The sequence below is a fragment of the Parus major genome, chromosome 1 (genome assembly GCF_001522545.3).
Source record: "Parus major isolate Abel chromosome 1, Parus_major1.1, whole genome shotgun sequence".
Lineage (NCBI taxonomy): Eukaryota > Metazoa > Chordata > Aves > Passeriformes > Paridae > Parus > Parus major.
In genome coordinates, this window is record NC_031768.1 from 12,143,166 (window position 1) to 12,154,195 (window position 11,030).

Below are 11,030 nucleotides of genomic sequence, written 5' to 3' on the forward strand. Positions count from 1 at the left end.
GATATGCAGTGCTGTGGAGGCTCAAGAACCCACTGTAGTAACATCATGGAGGGAAGATTCTGAGATAAAAAGTATCAAAAAGGCCTTTCCCCATGATCCTTTGCACTGTTATGCTAATGTACCCCAGTTCTCTGTACCCTGTTGGCCATGCCACCCCTTTTTACCTTTTATGCCTACCCTCTGGAATGTTCTCCCCTCCTTGAGGTCTGATTTGCCCTTGTCTCCCTGTAACTCCGCCCCAACATCCCATTGGCTCCCCATTGGGAGCCCTGCCTCTGTACCACCCCTGTGCCCTCAGCCCATTGGTCCCTGAGGCTCTTCTCCGCCCCCTGCCTGCCCTATATTTAAACCTGAACCCTCCAATGCTCCTGGCATTTTCTCCCTGGTTCCTGTGGGGTGGTGGTCAGTGACCCCCCTCAGGACTGGTGTACCCATCGCCCCTCTCATCTCTGCAGCTGCTGTGGGTGATCCGAGGCCGAGTGAGTCTGTGAATGGAGTGTCTGCTGCCGACCTGAGCGCTGTCCAGCTGGAGACGTCTTTTGGAAGGTAACATCACCCTGCCATCCAGACCACAACACTACACTATGTGATTTCAGAGAACTTTCTTCAAGCTCAAGAAAATATATCAACTTTCAGTCTTAACATTTGCTTGGAAATCCATTTTTCTGAGCATTCTGAAGCAGTTTGAGACATCAGGCTCATTTGAAGAGAACACAAGCTACATACCAGAACAATACAAGCCACAGCAATATTTTTGAAGAAAGGTAATGTATCAAACATTGAGTCACTTTATCATATATAAATTATAGTCAATAAAAACTATAGGTAAAAAACTTCCAGTGTAAGCAGCATAGCTGTGCCAATACCCAAATGACATGAATCAACTTAAACTGCAAACATTTCTCAATGAGAATTAACCAAATACACCTGTATAATTTACCATCTCTGTTTTGCTAAATGTTCCCAGGAATTTGCTGAAGCCAGGAAACAAAGCAGAAAAGCAATACTTTCTTTGTATCCATGATTTGCAATGGCTGTTTTAAAAGCAGACCTTTCAATTTGATGTACAAATAGTAAATGCACTCTGGGGATAGTTTCCAATGGATTTCTCAAGCTTATCCATCTACATGAAACACTTAAAGCCAAATCACTTGACAAATATTTCCTCTTAAATACTACAAAGAAAACATTTTAAAAAAGGCTTTGCATCTTTTTACAGTCCAGGAAAAAATTTAAGCATTCAGTCAACCCTTAAAATAGTTACCTCATAAGCCCTAAAATAGCTCACAATAAAAAGAACCTAAACCATTCAAAACAAAGTTAAATGAATCCAAATTCTTGCTTTAAGGCTCAAGATGCCAGGAAATTAGTAACCGTCAGTACCAAATTGTTGTAAGTATTCTCAAATAATAGAAAGGCAAAGTAACTTGAAAAATCAGTGCAGAACTTAGGAGATGCAGAGAGAACTCCTCCAGGAAATGGTATGTGTTTTAGCACAGCTGAAGAAATAATTCCTAAAATGCATTAGGAAACCTGCAAGGACCAAATTGTCCTAGTATGATGAACATGACAAAGTAACGGTTTAGATTTGTGGGCATGGAAAGACTTGAAAATTATGATATTAGAATTCAGCAAACACTGCTATTTACAGTGGTGCTATTTTCAGCTCACATTCTTCTAGTAAGGTGTTGTGATTAAAAAACAACAACAGAAAAAGAAATCTGGAAAACTCGTGGTGTTTCAAGAAAAATTGGTTAGCAGAAAGCATGCTTGACTGGGATGACTGTCTTCTCTTTTCTTCTGCCAATAAGCTTCATGCCAATGAAGAAAAAGGATGACAGGTAAAAGTATGACTGCCAGCAGCTAGTCACTCTAGGGTTTCCTGTTTAAAAAATGAAGAAAAAGACAGATTAGAGCATAAAGTTATTGTTATATAGAACCAGTAGAGGTAGAATGAAGTGAGTAGAGTGCGTCTTTCAAATGAAGATGTAAATATCAAAAACAATGCATAAATATTTCAAGTCAAGAAATGAATTTTTAAGAAAATCATTCTCATACCTTTCATTTTCTATATTCACCTTTTAATTCTTTGTTTATCAATTGGATTCTCTGTTTATTGACATAAAATTTAATGTTTTTAAAATTTATTCCAAAGCATCTTTCAGGTCTCCAGATATTTATGCATTGCTTGAAAATGAGTATGGAAGTTCTCCAATAACTTTACCAGTAAGTATTTTGTTAGTTGATTATACCAAGATAAAACCAATTAGGAAGATGTATTTTATAAATACAAATGACATCCAGAGACCACATTATGCCAAAACTGCATAGAAACAGAAATTATATAGTCATCATCTTATATGAGAAAAAACATTACCCATTACTTTTGTGAAAACCAAGAGAGAAAAATTAATTCAATAAAATTATGATGAAATTGCAGTGGTTAATTTCCCAGCCAGGCCCTCAAAGACTTGATTTACTTTCTTTTGTTTTTCAGTAGAGGATTATACCCCCTAGATTTAGAAGTTAGGAATTAGAATTGATTTTTTTTTCCTACTAATATTACTATGAAAATAGATGAAGTTGTGTGAAATTATTACAGACATTATGTCTAAATCATAAAGATGCTTTCCTTATGTATTCAGATCTGTTCACATGTTAAGAAAGTTGCTATCTTAAATACTCTATACTTTCCATATTATTTGCTATATACTTTGTAGAAAGGGGGGAAAAATCAAAGTTTACTTATCAATGTAGAAAGGCCAAATGAATAAAAACCTTTTGAACTCATCTCTGTATAATTTGAATTAAAATAATTCTAAGAACATTACAGTCAGACACTCAAAGGCATTTAGGTGCCTAAAAATAGCTGTCTATAGGGCTTTTCAAGAGAGCTTAAGAAAGCCAGGAACTTAACTCCCACCTTAGAGCTTCTTAGTGCCTTTGGCAGTGCTCATTTTCTGGAGAGAGTCCTGCACGGGGTCCCTAAGCACATTCATAGATTGGAGCACCTCCCTTATGACAACGAGCTGGGAAAGCTGACACTGCTCAGCCTGGAGAAGAGAAGGCTCAGGAGAATCTTAATGTGCATAAACACCTGCAGGGAGGGTGAAAAGAGGATGGGGCCAGGCTCCAAAGGTGCCCAAACTTAAACAGAGGAGGACCCCTCTGAACATCAGGAACCAGTCTTTCAGTGGGAGGGTGACTGAGCCCTGGCACAAGTTACAGAGAGAATTTGTGAGGTTGCCCTTCTTGGACATGTTAAAAATGTATCCAGATGCAGTCCTGGACAATCAGCCCAAGAAGGAGTTGGATCAGGTGACCTCCAGATGTCCCTTCCAACTTCAACCTCTGATTCTGTTTACACAGTGCAGAAAGGTGAAAAAGGAGCTTAAGGAAAAATATAGAAGGCATAATAAACCTTATTAAAAAAGTATTTTTACATTTACAAATACCTAATCATCCACAGAACTGTGCAGTCATGTATTTCAGGGAGAACAAATATACAAGAGCACAAATGCAGTATATCTTCCTCTGCCTATGAAGAATGCATCATTCCTTGAACACATTTAATATCCAAATAAACTATATAAGGAAAAATACAGCAATGAGGAAAATTAATGGTAAGATCAGTTAAATGTAATAATTTCTAAAGGTACTATGTTACTTTCTAAAACCACATTAGTAAAAGCAGTGACTAAGAGCAAACTGTAAATTGAATTTCTCCTGTAGGCAATGACAGGGGTTTGTAATTTCTCTAGATGTCTGTGCAGGTGACTAATCTAAGCACCAGTACTAGAACAGATGGGTAGTTTTGTGTCCCTCTTAAGGCCAAATAGCTCACTGATATAACAATTCTTGTACCTTCAGTTTTTGGCTGTGGCCAAAAGATGCTCAGGGCAGGATACAATAATAGGCAAAGCATGTCATAGAACTTCCTCAATGTATGTAGATTTTGACTGCAGAGCACTGAGGTTCAATAGGAAGTTTTTTATTATTAAATATTTTGATTAAAAGATTAAAAACAATCTTACATGCATTTTCTTACTTTGCTTGTATAAACTCTCTTTGATATTATATATAGAAAAAAATCTAAAGTGTAACGTCTTGTGACAGGAGGTTTCATTATTTAATTATATATTTTTGTTAAAAAATTCAGCTTTTTTTTTTTTTTTTTTAATTCACTCTGGGATTTTCTTCCTCTTCTTTTCTTGCTTCTTAAACAGGTACTTAACATTAAGCACACACATAATCCTTTCATGAGACTGTAAAGTAATAATATATTTGAATATAAAGCTGAATTACGGTTTGAGTGTATAAAAATATTTTCACTCTGCAGATTTACAAAAAGTTACAATAGTTACTGGCAACTAGAAATTCTCGAGAATGGAAAAGTGCTGCCTAGTTTTAAACTCATTCAGATTGTTCTGTGAGACAAGATCACAGTCCTGCGTTGCAGCTCATCTTTTTGTATTGCTGAGCTGTACAATAACTAATTGTTCAATCATTTAGAATCAATTTCTTTCCGAAATTTAAGTTTAAAGATGTTATAATGAAATGTAGAATCAATAGGGAGGATGAGCTGATTTTCAGAAGCTTCCCTTCTCAAACTGAGTGTAACATAATTTCTCATCACACAGGACTGAACACGAGCAGGTCACTTGCTGACTCACAGAAGTGGTGCCCCTGCTTCTCTCGTGTAGCATTCTGGGTGAGCTGAAAAAGGGAGAACAAAGAGCTGCTTGTATCCCAGGATTTCCTCTGGTAGACTTGCTCCTGAGAGCAGCTCAGATCTAAGGTAGAGATCAGAAAGAGACACCATCATCAGTGCCTGAACCCCATTAACTTCAAATCACTTGAATCCAGGAGCAAAGCTGAAGGCAAAGGCTGTCTGAGTCATTCCCACCGTCCTCACATCACAGGAGCATCCACACACGGTACAAGGGGCTGGAAAGGTGCACAAGGGGCTTCATGGATACTCATCTTTTTCTCCAAAAACAAACTCTGTTCAATTGCTTTTTCAGATTCTTTACCTGAGACCCATGATAGGGCTTAATATTTAAATTTATTTTAATGTTTTGCATTTTAATTCCTTACTTCAAACTCAACTACTCAGCTGCTGCCATTGGCCATTGAAAAAACAAAGCACACAGTAATACTCCAAAAACAAGGAAAAATCCTAGTCAATGCATATACTTTTTTGTTTATCATATTTTGTAACTTTGAACTTTAGCAATAGAAATATTTTGCACCGGAGCTTGCTACTTACTGCCAAGTTCTTCTTTGGTCCCCTGCTGTTGCAGTAATGCCTTGCTAAAGACATGCATTTCTGAAGGACTTTTATTTTTGTCTCCCTACAATTCACCTGTATGGGTAGACACCTGAATATCAGTTAACAGGTAGTCTTCAATTTGCGCATTTTTAAACAATGTTTGGGATTTAGTTGTTTCTTATTGATGCTTTTATTTATTTCTCTTTTTTTTTTTTTTTTCTGAAAGAATAGGAAAAAAAGGAAAAATCATGATGGAGAGTAGGGGAGAATTAAAGAAGTTGATATATATAATACATGTATGTATTCTTATTTTATATATATATATTAAGAATAATGATCTGAATAGGCACCAGAGACCATTGATACTTATTGCACAGGTATAGGTGACAGAGATAGAGCTTGGAAAAAGAATCTCAAAGAGGAGATGCAAGCCATAGAGAAAGAGCAGTGTTTAAGAGGAGAGAAAACAGGTAGATTAAATGAGAAAAGTGGAAGCAAAAACTACTGTGATCTGATAAAAATACAAAGGATTAATAATGAGCCATTGTGATTCTAAATCATGCAAAATACACTGTTCAGAACAAATCCAGCTAATCAGGAAAATTAGTTGCATCTTTTAATCAACTTGCTGAACATTTGATGAATTAAAGGTCCATATTTCAAAAAGTTATTGAAGAAAAGCTGGGAGAGGTAAGAAGGATGTATTATTTTATTTTTTTTTTTTATTGAGTCATCGTATGGCACTTCACCCTTTGTGCACATGACAACATGTTTGGGACCAGTGGGGGACAAAGCTCACTGATGCTAGAGAAGTCTGTTATGTGACTCAAGTAGTGGATATTAAATTAATAGAAAATTCAAACTGGTAGAAAAACAGATTAATCTACTAAATTTGTATTAATTCACTATGCTATAGATAAGGGAAAAACAGCAGGTTTTCCTCTAAGCAGGACTGAGCAAAATTTAGTCTTTGTTTTAGTAAATATTTATTCGTGCAGTTTCTATTCCTTGCACCTGCATTATTGCTCTCAGTAAAGTCTTAAAGATATATAAACTGGTATTTTTCCTTTTTAGCTGTACTCTAAACTACTATTTATTCAGTTTTCTGCCTTCTACAGCTCTGTGCTTGACCATGTATGACATTTTCATATCAAAAATATAATGACAGATAGAGGTTGAATACACTCAAAATGGCACAAACAAAACCAAGATCTGTTTCTTTGTCCAACTGATGCAGTATTGAAGAGTAACACTTTAGATTTAGCTGCTGTTCTGATCTCCACACAGCTGCTACTAGTGAGCTATGTAAAGCAGGAGCTAGAACATTAATAGTGCATCTTAACTTTCAACAACTGTTTCTACACACCACTACTTTAAAGATAAAACTTGGTGTTTTGTCTTTGCACACATTGCTTTTTGGTTTTTGGGATTTTTCTGATTTAACTCCTTTTAGGGAGTTTTGTTATTGCACTATGAGCTGAGGCAAGGAGGATTTCTACAGAAGCATTTTTTTGTGATTCAGTTGTTATTTCTCATGATGAGGCTATGATTGTTCTTGGGGGGACCTGGCTTTCTAGAAAGGAAGAGAACGCTACAGTGGGAACAGGGATCTATGCCAAAGGCAATATTGCTCACTCATACTGCAGCTGTAACTCTGAAAGCCCAAATAAATGTTCATATCTCTCCTTTTGTTGTTAAGCATTACAGCAAATCACTTGTTTTTCTTGTCCTGAGGCTCCAACTGCTTTCATGGTTATTTCATTGCTCTGTTTCTACCTTGCTGCATGCTTTCTGCAGATGGGTACTTTTCTTGACTATACTGTCAGTGCATAATGGCCCTCAGCACTTCCACTTTAGTGCCATTACATTTAAATGGGAAAATGCTTCAAGCTGCTGCAACTTGGCTACTGTATTTTCTTAGGGCCAAATGGTTTCCTGGTACACAGAAATCATGAAAAAGTGAAAATGCACTCAGGTTCTGTGTGGATTGCCATGTCAATTAAAAGGTACATACATATGCAGTCACTCAAGAAAAAAAACACATTTCTGTGTTCTGAGAATTGTATTTTGCATGTGTAATTACTGCAACCATGAGTTATCAAGGACAGTCTACTGGTTCAGCATTGCCTTTTGAGCAACATTCCAGGATGCATTCTGACTTGGAACACTAATCCCAAACTTAGTTCTGTTTTGCTTCAGGAGGTGCTGGTCTGTTATGAACTGCCTAAGAAAGAAACTCAGAAAATCCAATTTATTAGAGCTTGCACCACGAGGACATACTAGTATGTCTTACTAGACATTAATATTACAAATAATCTTAAATCTCTATGGAACTCTAGGTGGTTTTGCTTCTCATGGATCTCCAATCCATGTACAGTATACTGGGCTTTCATGTGGACCACTAACTCCCTGGTGTACAGTGGTCTCCTAGTCAGGATCAATATGGTGACTTTCTTACAGGTGCATACATTTATGCTACAACCTGTGTGTAATTTTACTTAATTTTATGTACATATATATATATATTTGATAATATATATGTGTAATGGAAACTGAGCTGCTGTGTGATAGATGACATGAATGTTGTCATCTTGGGTTTTGAGATAATTTGTCAATGAAGCAGGGGAGAAAGAATCTTATTTCCAAATTCCCTAATAGAATGGAGGAGCTAAGTATCAGAATGTGATACTGAAGAGTCATCAAGAAGGGACTATAAGCACCGTGAATTGGTACGTGCCTCATGGGCACATACCTGTTAACACTGTTAACACAGAACATAAACTGGTTTGAAAGTGGTGTTGCTCTTCAGGTTAGGAGTTCAACCACTCTCACTGTTTATCACAGAATACACAGGTCATGTAGTCTTATACTTTAAGAGATGGGCTCAACAAATGGCAATGAAATTAGCATTGTAACCACAAGCAGTTTGCACAGTCCATTTTGACAATTCCATTCATCATAAAAAAATTTGACTAAAGTTGCACACTTTCCATCATAACATCTCTAAAGTCGCTTTTATCTGATTAAAATAGAGGCCTAAAAATGGTGCAGTAATTTTGAGTGTTTAATAAATTTCAGTAATATCTAGTTATGCAGACAATCTCCAATTCTTCATTTTATAAAAAGTCTTCCTTTGGGATATCTTACAACTTGTGGTGGGTTACCTTGCCCAGCCACCAGATACCTAGTAGTCTCTCCAGCAGTCCTCCACCATCCTCAAGGAGCAGAAAAAACAACAAAAAGCTCACAGGAAAGGACAAATACAGGAAGATTATGTACATAAGCAAAACAGACTTGGGGAAAATAATTCAGTTTATTGCTAATGTATAATTGAATAGAATAGTGAGAAATAAGAACAAAACAAAAGAAAACCCGCAACCTTCCCCCTACCATGCTCTTCCCCCTAGAGTGAATTTACTCCTACCTCTTTTATGTCCTCCTTCCCAGGCAGAAGGGGGACAGAAAATGGGGATTGCACTCCAATAACAACACTTTGCCATTCCTTTCTCTTCATGCTGCTCCCCTGCTCCAACAAGAGGTCCCACCCACAGGATATGTTTCTTCAGAAACTCCTCCAATGTAGGGCATTTAAACAGGCATTTCTTCAAGAATTGCTACACCACAGGTCTTTTCCACAGTGTTCTGTCCTTTAGGTACAGAGGTAACAGGTCCTGACAGAAAGTATTGTCCAGTTCCCCTCCATAGGCTTCAGGTCCTGTCAGGAACCTGCTCCATGGCTGTCCATGGGCTCCAGATTCCTTCAGGGCACATCATCAGCCTGCCAGTGGATATCTGCTCCATCATCTGCAGGGGACAGCCAGCACCCAGCATAGTTTTCTCCATGGAAACTTCAGGAAAATCTTTACTCCAGTGCCTGCAGCTCCCCCACGCTCTCCTTCTTCACCAGTCTTTGTGTCTGTAGGGCTGTTTCGCTCATATTCTTATTCCTCTCTCCCAGTTTTGGTTCTTTTCACTCTTTTTTAAATAGGAAGTTGCAGAGGAACTACCACTATCACTGTTTTACTCAGCTGTGGCCAGTGATGGGTCCATCTTGAAACTGTTTGAAACTGGCCCTACATGACTTCTAAGGAAAGTCACCCCTGTACCCCTCCTGCTTGCAATACCTTGCCCCATAAACACAGTACACAATTCTTCAGAACATTTCTAATGAAAGCAGATATCTGTCTATCTATCCATCCATCCATCCATCCATCCATGTTCAGTCTTATGTAGTTGCATTTGTTTATTTGAAACATGTTCTCACATAAAAAGACTTTAATCCAAAATGAAAAAATAAAATTCAGGGTAGGGACTCACTAATTTACACTGTTACATTATTTAAATAATTATGAACTTTTTTACCAAATCTAGAATATCCCTTCTACAAAAGTGAAGATGAGTATAAAATAAAAATAGAACAAGTGTTAATACCTTGGCCCCAAAATGAGTAATGAGAATAGGAGAATACTGTGAGACAAATCTCTATCATCCATATGCAGAAATAAGAAAACTGGAGAGAGTAAGGGAAGCAACAGACCTGGAGAACTATTTATTAGGTAATAAATAGTTATATCCATCAGACTACATCCTTGATGCTAAAACTGAGCTTGTTTCCCTTCCTCTACTTTGCAAGAGCTTCTTATGTAATTGCTAGATACATGCTGATCTTTGCAAAGGGTGGAAGTCAATGGTTTGGGACTGAAAAGGAATTAACAGTGGTGTCCTGCTTTCCTCCTGATAGAGCTGTATTTTCATTGCTTTGAGTTTCCTCTCCTGTATTTTTGACATGAGGAGGAAGGACCTGGGTTAACACTATCTGTCAAGCGGAGCATGCAATGACAGGATTTTATCAGGACTCAAGGACATGTGGTTAAAGTTCAGAAATGATAAGTAGTAGAATTATTGCTTCTATTACAAAGTCTAAAAGTCTTCTTGGTTGTGCTAAGTAACTCTGTGTTTGCATGGCTGATGTGACAGCCCTTGCATGCTAAAATTTGAGGTGTCTACAGTACACAAGACAACACTACAAACAAGACAACAATATGAAGCTTCAAAATTTTATCAAAGAAAGTTTTCTGACTTGTTGATGAGAAATGGCCTGCTACAGACCTGTTCTATTCTAATAGCATTGGAGCATTCTATATTCTATTATTATTCTATAATTCTATTTATATTCTATGAAGACCTTTGAGTGGATACCAATTTTGGATATTAAGTCATTAAACCCTGTGTCTGAACGTGATTTTCCCTTTTTCCTTAAAAACACTTACAGAAAATTAGCATTATTGAATTACAATGTCTTAAATAATATTACTGTGAATTCAAATACACAATTCTTTTATTTAAAATAAAAAATCAGAAGGGTCTAAAATACTTGTGGATTTTTTTTTATTTCTCTGGAATTTCCAGCAAATTAAATGAGCCATAAGGTCCTCTGAAGCTCCTTTCTTGACTGAAAAAGAGATTGAATATTGTACAGCTATTGTAAATCATATATTGCATATAAGCAGTAACTCAACCAGTTATTGGTTCTGGTGGTAAGGGAAATCTGCTAAATTCCATTTGGCATACCCAAAAGATTCAAACAAAGGAGGTGTGTTTTGGATTGCCATTAGACATTATCTATTTATGCACGCTTCCATAATGAGATAACACTGATATTTATAGTGTAGGAGATATAAACCTGGAGCAGTTTCATTTAAGGAAAGCTGGTATGATATTCTGAAACCACACCACCCTGCATGCAATTTACAGTTGG

General features: G+C 37.0%; 1 long non-coding RNA gene across 1 annotated transcript; it reads left to right on the forward strand.

Annotated features, from left to right (window-relative positions):
• Positions 1-402: 402 nt before the first annotated feature.
• LOC107205568 lies at positions 403-10,592 on the forward strand. The gene is made up of 3 exons (XR_001522038.1): positions 403-764; positions 2,156-2,226; positions 4,641-10,592. It is a non-coding gene; the product is annotated as an uncharacterized LOC107205568 (long non-coding RNA).
• The last annotated feature ends 438 nt before the right edge of the window (positions 10,593-11,030 follow it).